Source organism: Apteryx mantelli, chromosome 4, assembly GCF_036417845.1.
Source record: "Apteryx mantelli isolate bAptMan1 chromosome 4, bAptMan1.hap1, whole genome shotgun sequence".
NCBI classification, from domain to species: domain Eukaryota; kingdom Metazoa; phylum Chordata; class Aves; order Apterygiformes; family Apterygidae; genus Apteryx; species Apteryx mantelli.
This window is the reverse complement of record NC_089981.1, coordinates 26882242-26905552: the sequence shown is the minus strand read 5'-3', so window position 1 is coordinate 26905552 and position 23311 is coordinate 26882242. Positions and strand designations below refer to the sequence as shown.

Here is a 23311-nt window from a genome sequence, read left to right as displayed (position 1 = left end):
GCGCAGGTCCAGGAAGAAGGTATGGACACTCCGGGGCTGACAATCCTGCCAGGTTTATTAGTGGTAAGCTCCAGGAAATGTTCCACATAGCCCTCATAGTTTTCTGGCTTCAGACTTAAATGCATACACGCACACACTCACACCATCCCTTCTTAAGTTTCCTTTGAGGTTTCAATGTACTGCTGTTTTACCCACAGGAGTTGCTTTTCCCCACAGGCTCTGCAGTACACTCTTTTTTACCATCCACAATAGCCAGCTGCACATACTGGGAAAAACGCATTTTGCTACTGAGATATTCTGATGAAACATGGCCCTACAGAGAGATGGATGATACCAACCAAGTGGCCTCAGTACGCAATAAGATAAGGAGTTCATTAGTTATTCCCTGCTCTCACAGAAAGTACCACTTCCCGAGTCTAGCAAGTTACTTATTGCCTTCTTTGAGGCCCACAGGTACACTTACAATAAAATTAACAAGAGATCGCAGATACCTTTGGATAAAAAGACAACTTGGGTGGGGAAGGGGAACAAAATTCCGAAAGGGGACTTCGTGCATCTCTGGAGAGGAAAGATCTAGACTGGGAACTCAGCCTAACAGCTAGAAGAAAACAAATCCCACGTGGAACTAGCTTCATACCCATGTGAACATGTGCATGTACATATGTAGATGTATCTACATATATATGTTTGTGTGTGTGCATGTGTGTGTGTATATATATATTTATATGCAAAGTTCAGGTCTGAAGTAATGCATAGAGAATATGTGATATATTCTTAACTCTCAGGGTTGTTGGTTTTTTTCCCCGTACCCTGTTGTCCAGATGTAAGCTGTGAAACACATCCAAGTTCCTTAGGAAGGGAAGTGTCGAGCCAGGCGGTTCAGGCTGAGCTGCTGCAGTTATCACTCCATTGAAAATGAACAACAAATTCAAGTAACAGAGGCTGTGTTTGATTCTGGATCTTTCTGGGTTTTCTTTCTCCAGTTCCCACCCCCACAGTCTCACCTCTCTCCCACCCTTCTCTGCTTACCATAAAGTTATGATGCCCTTTACTATAATAATGAATGGAATTCCCAGATTATTATTTTAGAGGCTTAACTGATTCTCAGTGTTTTCTATGCACTTAGCACTTATACAAAGAGGCTTTTTTATATGTCTTTCATCAAATACAGAAATAGGCTTGGAGTCACTATTCCTTTAATAGTTTCAACAGATAGCCACATTTATTTCCAAAGATTTTTTTTTTTTCCTAATTATATTTTTGCATCAGGCTGCATGCAGTTGCATTACACACCCATCTATGCATCTGGAACCATTGGTAACGAATAGAGTATCTCCATTTCTAAAATCATTTTTTAAAAACATATGTAACCCGCACGCTGCTCACTGTACAAAACTCTAAATGCATGTAAGAGTGAGCCTGTTGTAACCTTGCTTCCCTTTCAGCATGTTATTTATTTCCAGGTAATCTCAGCTGAGACCCTACTAGTGCTGTCACTATGGCCAGTTTTACACTGGGTATTCTTCTCCATGCAGATGCGTAGCTATTTGCCTTTTCTTTACTTCTCTGTAAATGCCATATGGACAGAAATAATTGAGTCACCAGATCATACATTTATTTTTATGATATATTATGCTGTTTGATGTCATGTTGACATCTAATTGATGCTGGTTTTGCTTTTTTTTTGTCTTTGTTTTGTTTCTTGGTTTCAATAAAAAGAGAATTTAAAAAAGGCTGTAGAGTGATGACTTAAGGCACTGACAGACATGAACATAGTATGCATCTCTCTTACGATGTGCTGCTGAGTAATTGGGTTTATTTCTAGCTTTAGATAGCATATAGAAGACCTCTGCAATTTTACTGTATAGTGAAGCATTTGTGTAAGCCTAGCTGATAACCTCAAAAGAACTTTTTTCTCTAGCAAGAAGTATATACGGAACATGTTTTCAATAAGGGCTTAACCCATGATTTAAGAGCCAATAAAGAAGGGTTTTCCAAAAAGAAATAAGAAAGCAACAACTGAACTAAAATCCAACACACTGAAGATTAAATATGTTCCATCAGCATAACAGTGTCTTATTGTACAGTAAGGAGTAGAAGGGGATGATTAATAGTAAAATGGTATGTATGTCAAAAGAAAAATAAATGCAATTTAGACAAAGTACACACTTATTAACAGAGAACATCATTTACAGTTACTCAGATGGGAGCAAGGGAAGGATGAAGCTAGCAGAGAATGTATTTCATGATATGAAGTCACATTCATCTTGTTCTGTTTTTTTTTTCCTTTCACTAAACCTGCAAAATACAAATATTGATGAAACCCTTGCTGGAATAAAATTAGTGCCTAAGTACCCAGTGATTTCAGCAGAATCAGGATTTCATTCAAGATCTTTTAAGGAGCAGCTTTTCTAGGCAGAATTCATGGCTAGTGGACCCCCAAAAGGGAATCGATGCCTGTTTCTCCCCGGGGTTCCAGTAGCACGCGCACTGCCCACAACAGCACTTCCAACGTCCTTTAAAATCAGCAGCCTCTTTAGCTCAGGGGCCCCACTCGCGCTCCCCTCTGGTCTGAAGGGCTAACAACAGCATCCCAAAATGCCCAGAGCTCCTCCAGGTGCCTGTACCCCACTCTAGTCATTAGGGGCACAGACGGTGGCAAGGAAGGATGGCAGGCAGCACTTTGGGAACAAGCGCAGGGCCGGGCTATGCTCAGACTCAGTGAACGGCAGATTAACGTGTCTGACAGGGGCTCAGGATGTGCCCAGCACCTACCAGAGCACTTGCCATCAAGACCAACTGAAAGATGCAGAAAAAGGATTTCTGCTTATGATATACTATGATATTATGATATACTAAACGTTTCCAGCATTCTCTCTTTTGAGCTAGAAGTATACAAATAGGTTAGGAGATTATGTTCCTTCCTGCAGGACCGCAGAGGTCCCTAGAGGTGCCCTAGCAGCGCGCTGAGCCAGCCTGCTTGTGAAAACTGGTGGCTCACCTTCCACAAAGAAATACAGCTACAGCCAAATGTATATATAACAGGGGAAAATACAAGAGAGAAAGAAAATGACCATTTTATTCTGCGTACATGAAACACTTTACTGTATACTTTCATAAAATACTGCCCACAATGCTCAAATGTTTCCAAATTAAAAAAAAAGCAAAATAAATATTGATTTGTAAGGACAGCAAGAAAGGTAAACTTTAAACCAAGAAGAGAGTTTTGAGAAGCTGTAAATGAGGGGGAAACAAAGCTTAGAACATAAATGCTCGTTCAACATTAACTCTAGAAATTGCTACCACTCCTACTTTGCATAAATAAATATATATAGATATACACACACAATAGAAAAGAGGAAAAGAAGAAAAATATGGGTCATAATTCCACCAATAATTATCTGGAGAAGAAAAAAAATTGTTGTGCTTCCCTCTCCTGGTATATGGTATCGGCAGAACCCAGACGGGGCATTAAAGCCTGTAAGTCACAATACGCATGTTTTTACTGGACATGAGATATAAATCAAAGATCAAGTGGTAGGTCTCAAATACACTTCTCCAAACTCCCATCCTCACAAAACTCCTTCTTAACTACCTCTCTCAAAATTCCAAGCTATCCTAAAAATGCCTTGATTAGGCTCTAGTCCACTCTGTGCCACCTTTGCAGAAACAATTCGTGGCAACTCTGGCAAGTTTCTTTTTCTACCATTCTCATTAGATGAATGGATCCTTCCATCCGCAAGGAAATTCTCAGTCTCTCTGCATTATGGGGCTTTTATTGCCTGAATTCATTGAGTTATTACAGTGTTCACAGTTTCAAATCTGAAAGCCAGGAATTATAAATATATACTTCATTCAAGACACAACCAATCGTACATGCAAGTACAGCAATACAAAAATTATATAAGTAATGTACATTATAACTATAAAAGGAATGGCATTAGAAACTTCCATTAGCATCAGCTGAGGTCCTGAATTCTTAAATAATCAACTCAGACAATTTCTCTTCTTCTAAACTCCCTTTGAGTTCCTTGCCTGCTAAATCCAACTGCTACACAAGTTGGCAGGGCTCTTAGCTGCTCTTCAAGTCACACAGAAATGTACTCACCTAATTTAAACCATATTATCTTGACATAATAAACTATATGGCAGTATGGTCAAACAGCACAGAGACCTACGGCTTGCTCAAACAGCTTTCTATCTTGGGACTCCAGTAATTTTTATCTCTGGTCATCACTCATCTTCAGGATTTTATACTTTTTGAAAACAGACATTTCTATGCCTTCTAACTAATCTCCAGGTCTCACAGATATGAAAATCCAAATGGAAGTGCTCCACTGTAACCCTAAAAGACAGCATGAAAAAATCACCATAAAGATAATGAAGGAAGAGAACTGAGAGATCAAACTGGACATTCCCACTTCCAAAATCAGTGTGTGGAAAACAGCACCTCATCTTTATCAGTATGGCCTATTAGCTCTTTCTGCTAATGAAAGAAGGAGAAGACATGAGGAGGTCAAGGAAACATGTAAGAATGAAAGTAGTAAAAGGAGAGAGAATCCTTTTAACTACACTATGGACAGTGCTGATATATGCAAATTAAGGTCCTTTTTTCTTCTAAACTTCCAGAGAAGTGAATTAATTATTGGTAGTATTATTATCACTCTAGCAATGTTATAATATATTTGCTTCACTAATGATCCAGTCCCCATAATTCTAGAAACTATGACGTAAATTATTATTGTCATGCGCACGTGCATCTAAGTTACAGACAAACATCATCCTCACTAAAACATATTTGAGTTTTTACGAAAGTTTTGAGGAGGTGATCTTCTGAATTTAAGACTGTTATACTTTTAAGCAAATGTAGAATGACTTAAAATAAACATTGCAGGAGGCAGCTCATGCTCTAGGCTTCACCAAGCAATCAGCAAGGCATCTGACACGCTACAGAAAACCTGCAAAATCCAGCAAATAAATCATGTAACACCCATTCAGTATCCTACAAAGCACACAGTGGGGAGCTGACACATTATTAACTGACTGTAATTTTCACAAACTGTAACATACTAAGAGCTTTATGACATACATGTAGCAAAATATATATTTATATCTTATAAATATATGCATTTTTAAAGCACATTAATCAAGATACTTCAGTTAAATCATTGGGTCACGTTGTCTTCAAGTGAGTGGCATCAAAAACATCATTACCTTAATTAGATTTGGGAAGCATCTTCTTCTCGTGCCTCCATAAAGAGCACCGACAGCCATGCCTCTGCTCTTTACCAACAAAACCACAAGTGGCAGGATGGGCACTGGGCGAATGCCACAGCACAAGGGGCCTCATTTCAGCAACAGAGGAGAGAACCTCAGGACAAGTGATTACAAGGTGGTGCTCCTCTTGAATAGGAACTTTGATATCATACTATATTTTAAGTAAACTTGCTGAAATACTGCTCTTGCAGTGACAGAAAATCCATGAGGGGCAATGCAGGCTCCAAGGAAGCCCTAATGCCCAACAGAAGGAAAGAACTGAAGATGATATGACACAGACCTCAGCTTTCAACCACAGCATCTTTCCCTTTTGCCTCTGGGAAGATTTATGTGACTTTACAGACCAGATGCAAACCTCACCTGCCTCTTTCAGACCAGCAAAAAGCAAATCTGCGAATGGCAAACCACTGGCTTTTGAAGGCTTACACTCTTCTTCCACACACAGGGAGAACTTGGGGTCCCAAAGGTTGGTAGCAGAAAATGGCACTTTACCAACTCTCATTGCAGCCTGCCAACTCGCAGATAATCTTCTTGTACTGTACTTCATCTGATACTTTCACATTCACAACCCTTTACAACACTCAGCAGTTTTTATTTAAATAAAAGTAGACAAGATTAAAAAAAATAAACCTAAAGTAGAAAATACAGGCTAGATGTGAAAGCTGAGAGCATTTTCCCCTCTATTGTCCATTATTCTTTAATGTATCATTTTCTTTCTGCATGTAGGCCAAAAAAATAAATCCAAAGTAAACACAAAAGGCAAATATCTTTTGAAGGCCAGGCAAATATTTGAAAAGCAAAAAAGGGATTCTGCTTTTATCTCTAGATCACCCTACAATTTAACGGTTAGTGGAGAGGGGTTGCTTTTTCCTTTTCTTTCTTGTTTTTCTTTGTCTTTTTATTTCAAGGAATGCAGCAGGGGCAGGTCCGCACTTCATAGCTCAGAGAATGGTTATCTAGCTATAAACAATAACAATGGGATAACAAAGGTCGGGTAATTATACCGTGTTTGTTATCAGCGGGGAGAGAAAAACTGGCACCAGAAAAGGGCTATTAGGTGATAAACCAACGCATTAAAAATCTTGATCCAATAGTATTTTTAAACTATGAAAATTATGTGCCTGACCTTGCAATCTGATGTATGTAATTTATAAGCAAAGTACAGGTGTTTGAGCTGAATGGTTTTAATTAGGTTCCTCAAAATTAACGTAACACCGCTCCATGGACTAGAGAGAAGACTCGGGCCTTCAACTGCGCTGGGAGTATTAAACAGTACCACAACATAAGAAAAAAAATTCTGCAAGCTAAAATGATAAAGCATTACCAGTGAGCCCAAAATCATCTAGTAGAAAGAGTAAATGACTATCTAAATGAGTGTACGGAACTGACTGGAAAGAGTTATTAGGTGGGAATAAAGTTCTCGAAAGCGAAGTGGAACGCGAAAGCCTTTTTTGCCTCCGCATCGCTAGTTCAGGGCTCTCAGGTCGCTCGGGAACACAAGTTTTCGGGTGTTTAGTAGTTCCATAAACTGGGTTGACGCTCTCCTGGCAATAGCAAATCTTTTCCAATGACACCAGAAAACCAGCAATTACATCAGGAAAGAGACTATCGGGTCCTATCATTCAGAGCAGAATCATGACATAGGGTTGGAAACACGTACGAAAGTTAACTCCTCTGCCTGAAGTGCCCCTCGTATTTTATGAATAAATAAACCTTTTTGACTGCCCAGGTCATTATGGTATAACACACTTCAGAAAAAACAAATTGAAAATAAAAAAACTCAGTAATCCCATACAATGAGAACTAGTGATTTCTAAAATTGTATGCAAATACAGTTCATGATCTTATGCAAATGCCCTTTTAAGCAAAATAAAGTAATGCCATCAAAGATAATGTTATTAAAAATATCAATGCGCTAGGCAAGGTGAGGATTTTTTAATAGCAACAACTACAAAAACATTAAGTCGCATCCTTTATTGCCTCCTTACACTAGCAAGAAAAGCGTAAGGAAGAAAAAAGAACAGAATACACTGACCAAAAAATAAATGAGAGTCCAGAGTTGGGGTCCCATAATAAAATAAGGTTTAAATCTCAGTCGCTGTGTATTAGACAATATAAAGGAAACATATATACTTTGAGTTAAAAACCTCACCTGAATTAGTTGGCTGGTGAGAGTGCAATTTCTAATATAAAAAGGACAACATTTGGTAGTTTGCACCAAAATTCGTTTCTATAATAAGGTGTAAGCAGTGTAATCAATGGCCTACTTGAATCTCATGCAGTTATCATGCTCTTAGATATTCTTCTCCTATAGAGATAAAATTTTCTTACAATGAAATCTATGACATGTTCAGATTCTTCATTCCACGTTTCTGTAGTGTATCTTATATTCATCAACAACTGAGGTAATGATACCACATGCTGTAACATTTTTTAATATATGATTTTCAACACACGAATGTTCTTCTAAACACTAATTTAAAATATTGTGTAACAAAGGATTAAATTTCTCTAAATTTTCAACTATATTTCTCTGTACAATTATGGACTGATAGAGGATATTAAGGGGACATCTGCTATATGATTTTTTAAAAATGTATGAATAAATATATTTCAGCAAAAAGGGTCTTTTTCAAACTATAAACAAAAAGAAATGATTTCAGGTTGACTACTTGCCCACTTGCATCAGTGATGTAGGAAAAGGTTTTATATAGGTACAAGCTGTAAAGTATGTATATTTTATTACCTCTTATTTGACAGAAAGTGATAAACACTGCTTCTAACTTGAGAGGTTTGATCCGCAAAGTAGCAGTAATGCTAGACAGCAGAATTAATACCTGCTTATATTTGTAAGAAACATAGATAAAATCTATAAAATCATAAAAATCTATTCTCTAACTTAAAAAATCTAATTAAGCACCTGAAAGCTAACCAAAGGGTTAGGTTCAATTACAGTTTTTGGAATATAACAGTGGATTAAAAGATTATGGTATCCCACAGGAAAAGGCAGCACAAACAATGAGAAGAGGAATTACCTTCCAAACTTGCAGATAAGTTAAGGGCCACCAGCTAGTCATGGTGAGAGTTTATCAAGGCGATCATGAGCATGCTACTGCTACAGATACTGCCTGGAAACTGGTTTACAATGCTTGTTTTCTTGAAATCCTTGTAAAAAATCAACTTGACAAAGAACAGAAAGATCTCTATAATCTCTAAAATCAGTTTTGTACATGTTTTAGGTAATAAGTGAATATGTACAATGCCCAATTCCTTATTTGCTTAAAATTAGAAATACAGCGAGTGCAAGGTAAAGTATTAGTATGTCTGGATGGTTACGGGTCCATTGCTATGCTAGAAGGGACCTATACATTTTGTAAGTAAAATTGCTAGCAATAGTCTGGAAGATTTATAAGCATTCTAATCTGCTACTGATTTTATCAACTAATTCTCAGTATTTAGCTGATAGTATATTATGCCTCTATATTCTAGAAGGTCATCTCTGAAAGTAGAATGGTATGTAAGACACAATATATATACGCAAGAGTGAAGTTTTGTGCCTAATAATAATATTAAAGTAATATAGGCCATTATTATGCATATGTATATAAATATCCATTAGACAGATGCATGTATACATTCACATAGACATATATGCAAATATACCTACTTATTTACATACACAGAAATATACAAAACTAAGGGACAAAATGCCTGTACCTAGGTATGTGTGTACACACACATAAGTATGTATACATAAAATATATAACCTGTAAAGAAATACAGGCACACATATACCTGCTATGGAAGGAACCCACAAAACTAATTGTTACTAATGAGGACTATAATAAATAACTACTCTAGTAATTATTAGACTGTATTATGCATATCATATTGCAGGATGACAATCTTTGCTCACAAATTTTCCAAAGCATAGATCACCTGCTAGACCAAGTCTAAAAACCACAGTGCAGGTTTACAAAGCTATAGATTTTTTTTTTAACAAAAGCAAATATTATTTTTTCTTTCAATTGCTTATTGTGTGTTTCAGTCTCTCTAGACTTGGCTGGCATCAGTCAACCAATTTCATATGGTTTTAATAATTTATGAAGATGTATTCAGATATATGGGCACATTTCTTAAAACTAAAACAGTTGCTGCACTGCTGGAGGTGCAGAAGTAAAATCAGAACACCACCACTGATGAATTAAAATTCAACTAAGAATAAATTGTGTTTCAGTGGTGCAGATGAAATCTTACACAAGTAAGTCATTCTTCCTATATATACCTCTCTGCTGCTGCGAGTGCACAGGCAGTTTTGGGTCTTAGACTTCTATGATCATCTACCACCTAAGGTGTGTTGATTCTACCCTTAAAGGCTAGCAGTGTGATAGTGCAAATAACATTCAGGAAAAGGCTCAGTAATTTATTTGCTGGCACCAACCTTCCTTTCTAATTTATTCCCTGAAAGCATTTGTTTTAGGAAAATGGAAAAATGACATTTCTCATACAATAGAGAAACTACTGATCCTAGCAGATGAAACAGTCACTTCTTATTCTCTCCGCCTGTTTGCTATGGATAGCTAAAAGCAGACAGCAAAAGACAGAGGCCATGACAACTCTGGCTTACATCTGGAGGATGCCAGAGAGAATAACCCCAGTGAAGTCCATACACTAACTTCAGAATTATATCAGTGTAGCTCAAAGCAGAATCTGATCCTCCTCCAACCAAAAGTTTTTTATTAGTAGTCACAAACACTACAGTACTGCTGTTACTGATTATTGCTTTAGTTGACTATCATATCAGTTCCAAAACCTAGTTCTTTCTTTAATACAGGAAATCTAGGCATGTATACACTAAATACCTAGATCTGAATCCTGACAAACAAGGAGGCTTATTATTTGCTTACTTATAAGACAGCAGCTCCCCTCCTAAGAGGAATTTAAAACAAAACAATGTTTCTCTCCTGCAGGGTTTGATCTGGCCTTTACATTAAACAACACAGTAGATTAGTAATCAGGTTTAGCAGACAGTTGTCATGAGGTCACTAGCAGCTACTTTGTTTTCCCTCAAAACTGTGCAACTATAACGTGATGATAGCCTTAAACAGACTATAACTGATGGGAAAAGCGGAAAGAAGAAAAAAATTAACAACATACTAAAAATATTTTTTTTCAAAGAAAAATGTAGTCTATTCAAAAGTCATAGACAAGAAAAATTTGGCACACGCACTAATAAACCACATATAATATCTCAGTAAATGCTAAAAGTTTGCCTCAATAAAGAAAAAACAAAGATTTATGTGATTTAGCTCACACTTTTCATGCAAAAATTGTGATGTGTGCTTATACATATGGGTTTTTTTAAACCTAAATTAATACGAAAGTAAAACACCCATCTTTAAGCTGAAATTAAACAAATAAGGTCATGACGAAAAGTCTGTTTTGAAAAAAAATGAGTGAACACAAACAGTTATGAGTTGCCTGTAATTCTCCCTGAGGTTTAAATAGACAATTCTCCCACTGTAAAATGCTAGGAAGCTTGCACGCGCACATTAACTCTTAGATATCAGATAAACTGGCATACCTTGCCTAGTTCACTCATCTCTGTCCAGAGGTAGAGAGGCCAAAGTATGATCCCCTTCTTTGCTGAGTCCTTGAGAAGTAGCAGCACCTATGCATTATAGCCGCTACTGAAGTGCCCTACTTTGGCCTTCTCCCTGCGCGATGGAGTTTGCTTGGTTTGACCTCTTTAACCAACAGCACACTGATAATTCTCCATTTTATTCTCAACACTGTTTCGTTTGCCTCCTGCACTGAACACCTACAAATCACCATCTCACCAGCCTGGTTAGGGAAACAGCCCCGTTTGTGGGACAATGGTCGTTCTACTGTCCTTCGGCTCTCACAGACTCCGGTAGTACAGTTAGAGAAATTCATTTGTTCTTTTTTACTACAATTAAAATGTTTGCCTTAAAGGCTCCAGAATAACTAAATATCTGCATGAATCCTGATTTGTACTATCTTTGGAAGAAATGCTACGATGAATACCAACAGATTCTCCTCTAGCATCTATAAAAATACAACCAAAGCCTGTACAGTAAAGACCATCAGGGAATTACATTTTACAGTTCTATAGATGTTATGTACTATAACCCACTGTTACCAAAGAACTGTACACAGATGGTGAAAAATGATGCAGGTTTGATTGCTCCAGGATTTAGTAGCTGAAAATAAAATGATTTGCCTTCAAGAAATACACTATTTCACAAGTATGTCTTTTAATAACTGCTGGAATATCTTGGATATAATAAAGAACACATGTAACTCCTATTTCTGATGAGGGAAAAAAAAGGAATGAAAAAAAGTTTTCCTCTAACAGTACGTAATTCAATTAACTTTTCAAGCTCTTCTTTCTTTGCAGCTGTTTAAAATGTAATTATTTTCTGTAAGACAGTAAAAATGCCGGTCCCAATAGCAAAAAGAAATCTTAAAAGGTTTCTCTCTACATTATCAGAGAAGGAACAAGTGACAATAAGCAATTCATTTTCTTCCAGAAGGAGAGTTCTAACTTTTCTATATCCTCCCTTTAATGCCCTTGTATAGATAGATGCCTATATGTGAAGCCCCAAATCTGCTCTTGTTTCATTTGTTACGCAGCCTTGTTATTTTGCCTCGGCCCTGGCCACCCTAAGCTGCCGATGCTCTGTAAGGGCTCTGTAAAAGCCTGGAGTTCTTCATGACTTGAGAGCTTTTGGTAATGTAACAGCCTGCAGCATAGCTAAGCACCAGCTGCACCATATTTATCTACTTGTTTATGAAAGAGTTTCCCCCTCATTGTGTGGATAACTGACCTTAGCCATAGCTAATAGGACATGAGCTTCCTTGAACTACGCAGCTTTACACTGAATCTTATAAAATACTTCAGTGTTATCCATATAGCCTCACTGAGCTCCTAATGAACTGAAACACATTCTCTCTCCAGTACTGGCATCACGGACGAGGTGTGGTCCAGAGCGCTGGAAACCCTGGCCCGACATTCCCTTTGGCCATCTGTTTCTGTAGGCAGGTTCCTTGCTGCTAACCACTAGCTTTTTATAGAGTACAGAATGAAGCAATATATAGATATTTATGCTCCACCTTACCCACCATCTCATCGTACTGCCCCGGCCATGTAGCGACAAGAATGGATTGCTTGCTTGCTTGCTACAGGCAAACTGCTTCAGCAAGCTCCCCTAACCTGCGGCTGTGCTTCAGGATGCCCGGGTGGCCAGGCAGAGATCTCTGCAAATTGCCCTGGAATTTCATCACTTCTCAGCTTCAAGCTTCTAAACAGGCAGGGAGCTACACGATCTGCCTCAAAAGAATACAACTATTTTACTTAGATGTAAACTCTGCTCAGGCAAACTAGTCCCACTAAATCAGATGATGTTCTTATCACTCTATTCCAGACATGTCAAACTAAGGCAAACTTTTTTTTCTCCTTTTTTTTTTTTTTTTTTTAAGACAACTAAGGAGCTACAACTGGCACAAAAACAAAGATCACGTCAACTGTAAAGTCATGCCCCATTTGCTTGTAGGGGGACTTTTTTTAGGGGTTGCACTATATGGTATCACTGGGTTTGAAATGAGTTGCTGGAATGGGCACAAAAGAACAATTCTGCTTGACGTCTTCTGTTTCCAATTATTTTAAGAATACTATTTTTATTACAGTCAAATTAATTGAATTACAGTTAACTTACCCTGGCTTACAGTTGTGGGGTTATTTCAAGACTGTATCTCTTTAGTTCTGATTTCTAAAAAGATGCAGCTTGTGTTTGATCCTTTCAGATTCTGCCAATAAGCTAAAACTTAAATAGATGTTAAACTGATTATTGATTAAAGTCTGTCATTTTAACCAGCACAGCACTAAAGCCTAGATATCTGTTACATATACATACAAAATACAATAAATCCTGAGATAATACTTCCGAATCCAATCAATTTGCATTTGTGGGTTAGTACACACAAAAAAATACAACCCCCTTTAGTCCTTTTGAGTCAGTATCCAGCGAGTTGCATTTTGTTTTCCAGCAGAACAACACTAGTTGCTCCTGATGATGTTCCAAGCAGAGCATTCCAAAGATTCACTCGTGCAGGAAACCATTTGAGCTAAACTCACTTGCCAGCTCTTTCCTAATTTTAGGTTTAGCTTTCCCATTCTGAAGCAAGCATTCTGCTCCAACACTAGTTAAAAGAGCTTATCTAATTTAACATTTTTTCCTTAAACATCTGGAAAACTTTGTTTCTCTAATCAGTTTTTGACTCTCCAATCAGTTTCTTACTTTCCTCCCCTAATTACAATCTTGTTTTTTCTACATATATTATTTCTGTGTGATATAATTTTTCATCGCTGGTTTTGTTGCTCTTTATATCTCTCTGCGATCCTAGTGTTCAAACTCAGGCAAGGCAGCTTCCTCCTGACATCCCCATTCTCTTCAAATGTACTAGGAAAAAATGTGTCACAAGAAGTTTTTTACCTCTTTCTATATCTGAATGCTTAGCATAGCTTCCTAAACGACACCGTTTGTTGCCCTGATAGCTCCATCGCCAGCAAATGCTGGGATTTTAATTTCCTCTAAAATGAGGAGCTACCTGTCAGAAAAACTGGCCAGCAGCTGTCTCCTTGCTCAAGGAGGCCAAAGTCACACTAAAACACGGAGGAGGCCTCTCACACAAACTTAGCTCCTCTCTTTCGCTTTCCTGACTGGCTGTCCTTCCCTTCTCTCCAAATTTGCCTGTGCCCTAGGCCTTAGTTTAATCCCATTCTCAAAATCAAAAGGTTTCTTCCTACTTTGTACGACTCATGAAAGGTTACCATGTGTAACTAAATTGCTACAGGGGCTCAGCCTTCAGATTTGGGTTACTTTGAGTTTTTATCTGTATTCTGATTCTTGTATCACCATAGTCCTTTTCATGTAGCTTTCAGGCTATTTCAGAGAAAGAGGCTAAAGTCTGGAGACAGCCAATTCTTTTCCACCTAGACAAATATTGTAGTAACATTATATACGCATTTAATGTTGTTCTACTAGCAAATCAGAAATCTTTTTTTTAAAAATACTACTAATATAATTAACAGCACATAATTTAATGAGTTAGGAAAAATCATTAAATACTGCATACAGGCATTCCAATTTCTACACTGTTAGACTATTATTATTTAAAACATTTTATATTCTCTCACATAATGAGCTAAATATTGAAGACTATGTTGAAAAAATAATTGTGTTTGTCATACCTATCGAGTAATGCCAGCAGTGCAAATATAGCAGGCAAATTTCAAAGTTTTCTCAAGCCAGAGCTATCAGTCTTTAGTAAAATTAGTAAAATTATACAAAGATTATTTCCAATTGATCTAATGGTTTGGTTTGCATTTCTCTGGATAAACACGGTGGTACATTTTACCAAACAACCGTTTCCTTCTATCCCTAGATCACAAATTTTGAAACCCCACAAAAAAATGTTTTTAAATGAATATGAATGTATTCAAAATATTTTAAAACAAACTTGAATAAATCATTCATACAATGTGAATACTGCAGTCTAAAAATTCTGTGAATGAAAGAGCTCTGCAACATCAAAGCCTCCATAAACTTCCACAATATGTTCAAGCAGAACTAAAGAAAAAATTACATAATATATTAGCTCGCGATTGCAAAGGACTCTTCAGGTTTTGTAATCAGTTCTCAGACTCAAACGCAAACTAGAAAAGAATTGTGAAGACGTTTCACAATTAAACACACTGCAGAGCTAACAAATATTTCCTCTTACCAATGTGAAAGAACTTTCCTTTCTTTCATTCATTTGGACAACTGACGATCCACATATACTGTTTCATATGCTGATAGTTTAAGTAATTCAACAAAGATTCCTTTTGAAATTAAATTCTCTTAAAATGAAAAACAGAACGAAAAGGTTTTATTTCTCTGAGAAGATGTCTAGCTTACCTGACTTTGCCATTCCACACCGACAGGCTGAACAATATTATCAGTTCTTCAGGTACTAATTCTTGCTAACTGGAAGGATATTTTCTCTCTTGCTGGATTAATAATCAACTTTCCTGATAGTTCATTTGCAATTCTCTGCTGGTTAACCCTTTGTACGGCTCCCATTTTGAACTAAGCAGCCTACCCTGTCCAGTTCATGTTGACAGGAAAATAACAAATACAGACATGACAATTAAGTAAAGACCTAAAAAGAAAGTTAAAGAATAGATTGTTTTAAAAAACTAAACACCTATAATACTTGAAAGAAGAACTGGTTTCTCGTGAAGACTTGATTTATCAAACCTAAGATCCTGGTAAACCAAAGCATCAACAAACTGAACGCTGGCAAGTTCAATGACTCGTACGACAGCAGGCTCCCATGAAGCTACTGCTTGACCTCGCAGCTCCAGCGTACACGTAAGTATGACACATGCCTGCTGAGCTCTCAAAATAACATCTTTTATTATTGAATAGTTTGCTGAGAAATTACCACAGTTATCAGTGTGTGCAAGGCCATCCATCTGTGTTGTCAAAAACCAAGAGCAAGAGTGGCCAGGAGTAAAAATGAGATAAGAGAGGCCCAGAATAGCTAAAAAAGGGAGTTCAAGTAAGGTCAGAACAGTTTAAGATGGGATACGTAGTAATTACATGTAGTTTTATTTTTCAAAGGTATCAGTAGCAAATTACTTACATTTTGTCAACTTTATAAGAATTCAACACATTTTGGTAGCTCTGTTGTGAAATAAATAAAAAGATTATAAAAGGGCTTTTAGGTGAAAAATTCTAGAAAATCCAACATGGAGAAATGAATCTGTTTTGGGGCTGTTAGATGGACCTTGGGGTGTGTTTTGATTGTGGATGGAGGGAAGAGGGAAAGAAGAGGAAAGCTGTTGCCTGGATGACTGAGGCACCACGTTGCAAAGACAGAAAAGTCATAAAGAAAGGCTTTGCATTTCTTTTTTTTCCCCCTTTCTGAAAAACACTGATTTAGGTTTTTGGATACTCTAGGAAAAACATAAGAGATTACAGTTCTTTTCACTAACAGAAATGCTTTCCCTGGCAAAAGTGTGCTGTAGCTATTTTATTCAATAATACTGAAGTACTTTAGATTTTCCCTCAGACAAAGGGACAGAGCCTCCTAAAGTTATGGCGTGGCACAGAAGAGACTTTTATCTATTTCCCCTTGCATAAGAGCAGTCCTATAGCAAATCTGTTTTTACATGACTGTAGGTCTCTCTCTGCTGTAGTACCTAATACAGTTTGCTGTAAACTTCCTATGATATGTGCTGCAGAATTTATGATAAAATGCTATAAAGTGTTGAAGCAAATTTATTTCACATTTATAGCTAATTTTATTCAGTATGTGTTTGAAGGAAAACCTTTTAAGAGCACCAATAATGTGAGAAAGCTACAACAACTAAATTTATCGTTAAGTATCGCATCAGTGGTACTCCTGGGGGCTCCTCTTCATGGGAAGAAAGCTTAAACAACATTTTCTAACACATTGGATTGCTTCCCAGAGATGTGATGGCCTACAGAGGCAGTGCTGAACAAAGCAGGCTGGAATAATAAGTCAGTAAACAGCCCTTTTCAGAGGATGGTCACAAATAAATGCAACTTTGTTTAATAAAGGCAAATTATAGTTATCTTGTGGTCTATAGAAGGTGCATTATCTCTCTCTCCTGTTTCACCTGACTAAAACAGTGGTATCTCTTCCATCACCTGAGTTGGTGGTTGGCTAGAAATAATAGGACAAAACAATCCACTATTGTTCACAAGACAATGACCTTTCATGTCCTTGAAGCTCACCATGACCTTTCATCTCTCCTATCCTCCAGTGGTCTCTCCTAACAACTAAAACTACACTCAGTTAGGCTGAATTCCAGATTGTCATAAGAAAGCCCTGTCCTTTCAAAACAAAACCAATTTTTACACCAAGGTGGAGGAGAAACACAGGTCCATTGTTCCCGCACAGATGGAAGTTAGAGTTACTAAGGCAACAGCTCTAATCCCCCTTTTTACCACCTTTTTCACATCATTGGCCTATCAAGTGTGCTACCTTTTAACTCATAAGCTCAAAAGCTGGTAGTCTAACTGACTGCCCTAATTAGCTACGATTTTCACAGTACAGACAACATGATGAGCTAATCGAAATTTGCAAAATAATGACGTACCTCCAGCAAATATTCCTCCTCCTGAGGCCCAGTCTTAGAATAACAATAATGAGACCATTATTAGAGGAGGGCATTAAAATGCTGCACTGCTGCTAAACAGAGAACTTAATTGTTCTGGTCTTGTCCATTGAATCAACAACCTATTGTTGTGGACTTGAAAAATAAAGGACTGGAGAATGGGTGCCATAATGATTGGTCTGTGCTGCCATACCAGCACTCTGTAGAATTGTTTTCCTTTTGAAACTCTTGATGGACTAGTAGTTTTGTTTAAAAGTAATATAAAAGGCAATTGTCTGGATAAAAAGTCCTATTTATTGAAATCTTTAGAAGCAGTTGCATGGATTTGTTCATGACCCCCAAGATAAAAACATAAGGACCATAATAATGCTATTTGTAGAGGCCACTGCTTGGAGTGACACTAGATAACGCTGTCCTGTCTAGCTACTGTAAAAGGAAGGGAGGCATTTCCTTCGCAGACAGAAATAATGACAGAAGGTCAAACAGTGGACAGATCCAATTCATCTGTTAAAAGGAAGATGCTTTATTAAAAAAATATTAACAACTTTATATATTTGCTCATAACTTCAAATTCTGGGTTTAGATCGAAATGATAAAGGTGCACATACGTCAGTCACAACACAGGACTTTTTTGTTTATGTTTGTTTTTTATGGATATTGAAAAGGACCGATTTTATCTTTTCTTCACCTTTTCTATAGAACTATACCCTAAACTTTGTAGTGCGGAAACTGAATAACACACCTAGAGACACAGCAAGTCAACTGATGCAATTCGTAACTTACTGTTAACACAGGATATTCTGTTTATTTAAAATTGGAACTGGGAAGAAAAAGTATTTAATATCTCTGGAATGTCTTTTAATTTTGTTTTTTACAAATAAGAAAGTGAAATGCCTCATTTGAAATTGTCACAAAACATTGAAGATAAACATGATATTGAGAAAAAATAAATCCCCAAATCAAAAAACATAGTTTTATTGCATCTAATCATTGTTAAATGATACCATCCTGGGTGCCTATCCCAGTTTTCACTGCCACAGAATAGTTGAGAACATATAAGCAATACTAGATTTACACTTTGGTACAGAAATTAGAGTCATATCTTACTGTATTTTTACAATTACCTCTCTTTATGCAGATTGCCACATATGAAGCACACAAAAATAGGCTACGGCTCTAGGCTAATATAAATGGTAAGAAACACCAGAATTTGGGCCTGAAAGAGCACCCAAAAAATTGCTATCTACTTCAATGGGAACAGAAGTTTAGGTTTTAATTTTTTTCTTATTCTTATCAACATATGGTAAATCAAAATGAGGGGAAAAAAAGTTAAAAGGAACAAAAAGGGCAAAAACTTAAAGTTAAAGGTTAACCGGCATGGCATTTTCAGCAGTCCTTAGAACCACTCGCATAACGTAAAGTTGTCTCGCATGTACTCACAGAACACATTTTCTTTAAACTCAGTCTTTTCTTTTGTAAATTGAAAAATGCCTAATATAAAGAAGTATTAAATTGTAAATAAGACCTCTTGCTTCATTCAATCCATGCTTTGCTTCATTTATCTTCATCTTGTTAGGCTAAATTAATTAACAATCTCTGTGTTGCACACTTTCTCTTTTCATTACATCAAATAATGGCCTGGATATGAGAGAAAACCCTCACCACAGGGATCCTGAAACACTACCTTGAGGAAGAGTCTCTTATATATGTATTGCTCTAGCTATATTAACTAGCTAGATGTCACAACATTTATTAAACGGATTCTTCATTGCTTAATAATTATGATCCTGATTTTGTAAGAAATAAGAATATTTAAAAAAATAAGAGGCCTGAAGTGAATCATGTTTACAACTTGTAAGCCACAAGTCACTAAAAGAAAAAATAAAGAAAAAAATAGTACATAAATTCATAACTAGTTTTACCTTATTTAATATAAAAACCTGCATTTGAATACAATTACTGCGCAGTTGTGTGTGCGGTCCCAAACATATTAATGCGTCAAATTACTGAAACTAAGTTGTTGTACCATTTGTCCGTGAATGTTCTGTATATAATTAATTGGATGATTGGAATGGTTTTGCTGGTAAAGCTGGTTATTTTAATACTGTAATAGGGAGCAACGCGCTAAACTATTAGGCAAGGTTTCCTCCTTTAACCTACATTATGGCATCTAGAGCGAAAGGACAAAACAGTAAAGCCATTTTTAATCTCACCCTGATCAAACAACCCTCTTTCTCCAATCACAGCTTTGTGCGTGATATCTTTCTGCTAGTGTTTCTTATTTAATTAAAACAGACACTGACAGAAGGACATGGATTAGGACTGTAATGATGCATTTACTTAGATTAATCGGAGGCTCCTTTTGGAGTAATGGCTTAAACAAAGAACAAAAGGAAATTGTTATGAAACAGCCTTTTATCCCAGGCAAAGGTCACATTATGAGGTTTTTAATTTTGTCAGCCTCTGTTATATTGGGCCTTGCTACTGCAACATGAGAAGTGCCTCTCTCCCCCTCTCCCCTGAGCAAAGCCAGTTATTATAATACAGCCATTAAAGCTGCAAATTAAAATGTCTGATTTTAAAACAGGTTGCTTAGCTTTCAAAACCCTCTAATTAGCATGTTGCACATTGTTGTGAAGGAAAGAAACTTAAAATGCTAATGACCTGCTGCCAGGTGACCGCACTGCTGGGCAAAATAATACAGACCCTTTCAAGTAGTAGTAATAATAACAATAATACCCGGCCCTTATGAATTACCCAGCTCCAGGTCTACTCTGCACCGCATGTGCTTAAAGAAACAAATGTGCATCCAGCCAAAGATCAGAGTTCAGCAGTCAGCACAAGAGATTGTTGTATGTTAACTGGAAAGAAGTCTGTGCCCATTCAGACACTGTAAGGGAAGAGAAAAACATCTGAAACCACCAAGGGCCAGGTGATACTTGGACCAGGCACAGACAAAAGCAAGGAATGGAAAATTCTTACTCTCTCAGAAAGAAACTACAGATAAATTTCTGTACTCTCTGTAGTAATTTTCCAAAAAAAAAAAAAAAATTACATAACTGACTTCTTTTTGGGAATCATAGCTGCAAAAATATTTATTATTCTTCTGCACCACCTAAAAGAAACAAACCTTGCCCAAGCACAGAGTCCGCCTCTCTGGCAAGCTGCAATGCCCAACAGCACCTTGAGGCACATGACATGATCCCAAGGAAGAAGCTAAAGCTTGCTGACAGTGCCAGCGCAGGGCCCCAGGAACAGCAAGAGGGGCTGCTGCACTGAAAACTCCTGAATGATCAGTTGGGCGGTCAGGATTGACCCCATTGGGACCCCCTGTTTCCCCAACAGTTAAGAAAACAAAGTCTTCCCAGTAACTCGGTGGCTTTGCCATAAGGATCCTGGCCCCCACGTCCTGCGGCGCAGCACGGCAGCCGACTTCCCAGCCCCAGGACTAGCAGGTTGTGTGAGCTGCTGAGCAAGAAGCAGGGTAGGTCTCGATGGCAGCTCATCCGCAGGAGCTTCCCACCCTGCAATCAATCCCTCGTGACCATACCGCAAAGGGGATTCGCAGTGATTTTTGTCGCATTATGCTTCACTCTAAAGTCCATCAGGCCAGGGACATGGTACTAAGAGTAATTCCAAATCCCAAAGTACCCAAAAGCGCTACTCAACCAAACAAACAATTCAGTTCCTCTCCAGATAAACTACAAACTGGCCAGGTTCAGCAAACAGAATTTATACATGACGCCAGGGTTAGGTTTCATCTCAAACCCATGAGTCAAGTACTCTGAATTTCTCTGTTTTACAAAGCACACGCCAGATTCTGCCACTTTGTTGCCACTACACTAGCTCAGTATATAGTCCCAATCCTGAAAAAAGTTTCACATTTTGTCCTGGAAAGTAGTAATGTAATTATACATAAATCACTGAAATTACCTATATAAAGAAGGAAAATACATTCATTTGCAAAAATAATCTATTTCTAGTGAGTTAACGGTCAAACACCTGATCTGCTTACAAGGTGGTAAACGAATTCTGATGAACAAAATATTAATAAAGTTTGCTGTGTAGCAGTACTATATTCGATTGAAAATATGCTGAACTTCACCGTAGTGTTCTACAACCAGAAGATACCACTGTCATCAGCCAGTAGCACCATTTTTTTTAACTTGAGTGCTTTTCTGCCAAGATAATCAAATCTTAACATATCAGAACATGTTTCCACAGACACATGTATCATCCAGTAATATTCCTTGCTTGCCTCTTGGTTGTTATTCTTTCATGAAAAAAAAACCCACCTCTGTGAGACAAAAAACACACTGTTAAGTTTATTTATAAAACAAATACAGTAGCATCTAATGAAAAACAGACTTTGTGCAAAGTGATAGGTTGTTCTATCCTCTAAAACTTGCAGTCAGGAAATTCTCATTATTCTCCTTTGTAGCTGTGCACATACTGTGTTTCTAGAATTCAACCTAACAGAGTATTTTAAAGGCATCTTGCAATGGCTGTTGCACTGATATGCTCAACGCAAATACACTGTTCCCCAAAAGTTGTACTTGTTCCTTAAAATATGCCATATGCTATTTCTCTTTTAGTGAATAAGTAATAAAAGCTGCATTAGTGTCCTACGCAGAATGTGAATTCATGCTTCAAGATCAGAGCTGCTTAGATAGCAAATTATCCGCATCATTTCACATTTAGCAGCTAGAGAGTTGTCCAGGTACAGCCTGCATACAGTCAGCATTAAAACTATCAGTGCCTACATGAAAACGGTACTTAGCGCCCTGAGGTTTCTGCTGAATATCCATGTATTACACAGAAATATATGGAACAGAACAACTGTAATCCAGTAATTTAAGACTTCAGTGTAGGAGTCTTGACAGAGTCAGGCTGGCACAGCAGCAACTCGTGGCATGGCAGAAGGGAACCACCAGCCAAGCAGTCCTACAGCGTCAGTAATCGTGCTGGCAGGCTGCAGAATGAGACACTCATTGGCCTTTGATACATTACGAGTTCAACTGGGCCATTAAGGTACATCTCCGAGTAACTATAGTGCTCTGGCATGCTGAGCCCAGAAACGCTGGCGGCCAGTAGAGAGCAGAAAAGGAAACCCACTTTCTCACCTTCATGCACCCAAGAAAAGGTCACGACATGCCCTGCACTGATGCATAGCAGAATCAAAGGTATTTCTAGGAAAATAATGTGAAGTCATTGAGAGTTTTGTGTAATAAATGCAAGCAGATATGACCCAAAGACATGAAGGAAAGGGAAAAGGGAAGTCAGCTCCTTCTAATGTTTTTTACTGAAACAAGTAAACCCACAGATTAGTCACAATCCTAGTAATATATTTAAATCACTGTCCTTCGGTTTCAAAAAGGGATGTTGTGATGCTTTATCGCAGTATTAGCTGGCCATCCTACAATTTACACTCTTGATTGGATTGAAGCCCCAGTAAGTATGAAAGTATTGCAGAAAGTATGCCACAGATGGTGACTCTCTGCAAATCCACTGCTTCTGTTTCACCACTTCTAAAATGGATACCTTGACACCAGCTCCTCATAAGGGCCTTTGGTATCCATGGATGTGAGTTTCTGAAACATTAATTTCACATAATGGAACCCAATCCTGTTCTTCAAGTTACCAACTAGTGCCCAACTTCTAGCATTGATTGTACAGACCAGCAATTTTCTCTATCTTCACATACTGTGAAACAAAAACAATACTTATCTCGGAGCACTTGTATCAGCTCTTTAAGTTTGTCTTGTTACGCACATCCTATCTCTGTTTTTTCCATGTATCCTTCTCTACAGGTTCCCTGCA

At 37.6% G+C, this 23311-nt stretch overlaps 1 protein-coding gene across 10 annotated transcripts in view; it reads right to left on the bottom strand.

Moving 5' to 3' along the window:
• The window catches only part of SOX6 (SRY-box transcription factor 6), a 381215-nt gene that overhangs the window by 254619 nt on the left and 103285 nt on the right, over window positions 1-23311 (bottom strand). Inside the window, exon 1 of one of the 10 annotated variants that reach the window (XM_067296078.1) lies at window positions 15261-15726. The exons of the other annotated variants lie outside the window; for them this stretch is intronic. The gene's annotated coding sequence lies outside the window, so the exon portion shown is untranslated. Of the gene's footprint in view, window positions 1-15260; window positions 15727-23311 lie in introns of those variants that run through there. 10 annotated transcript variants of the gene reach the window in all.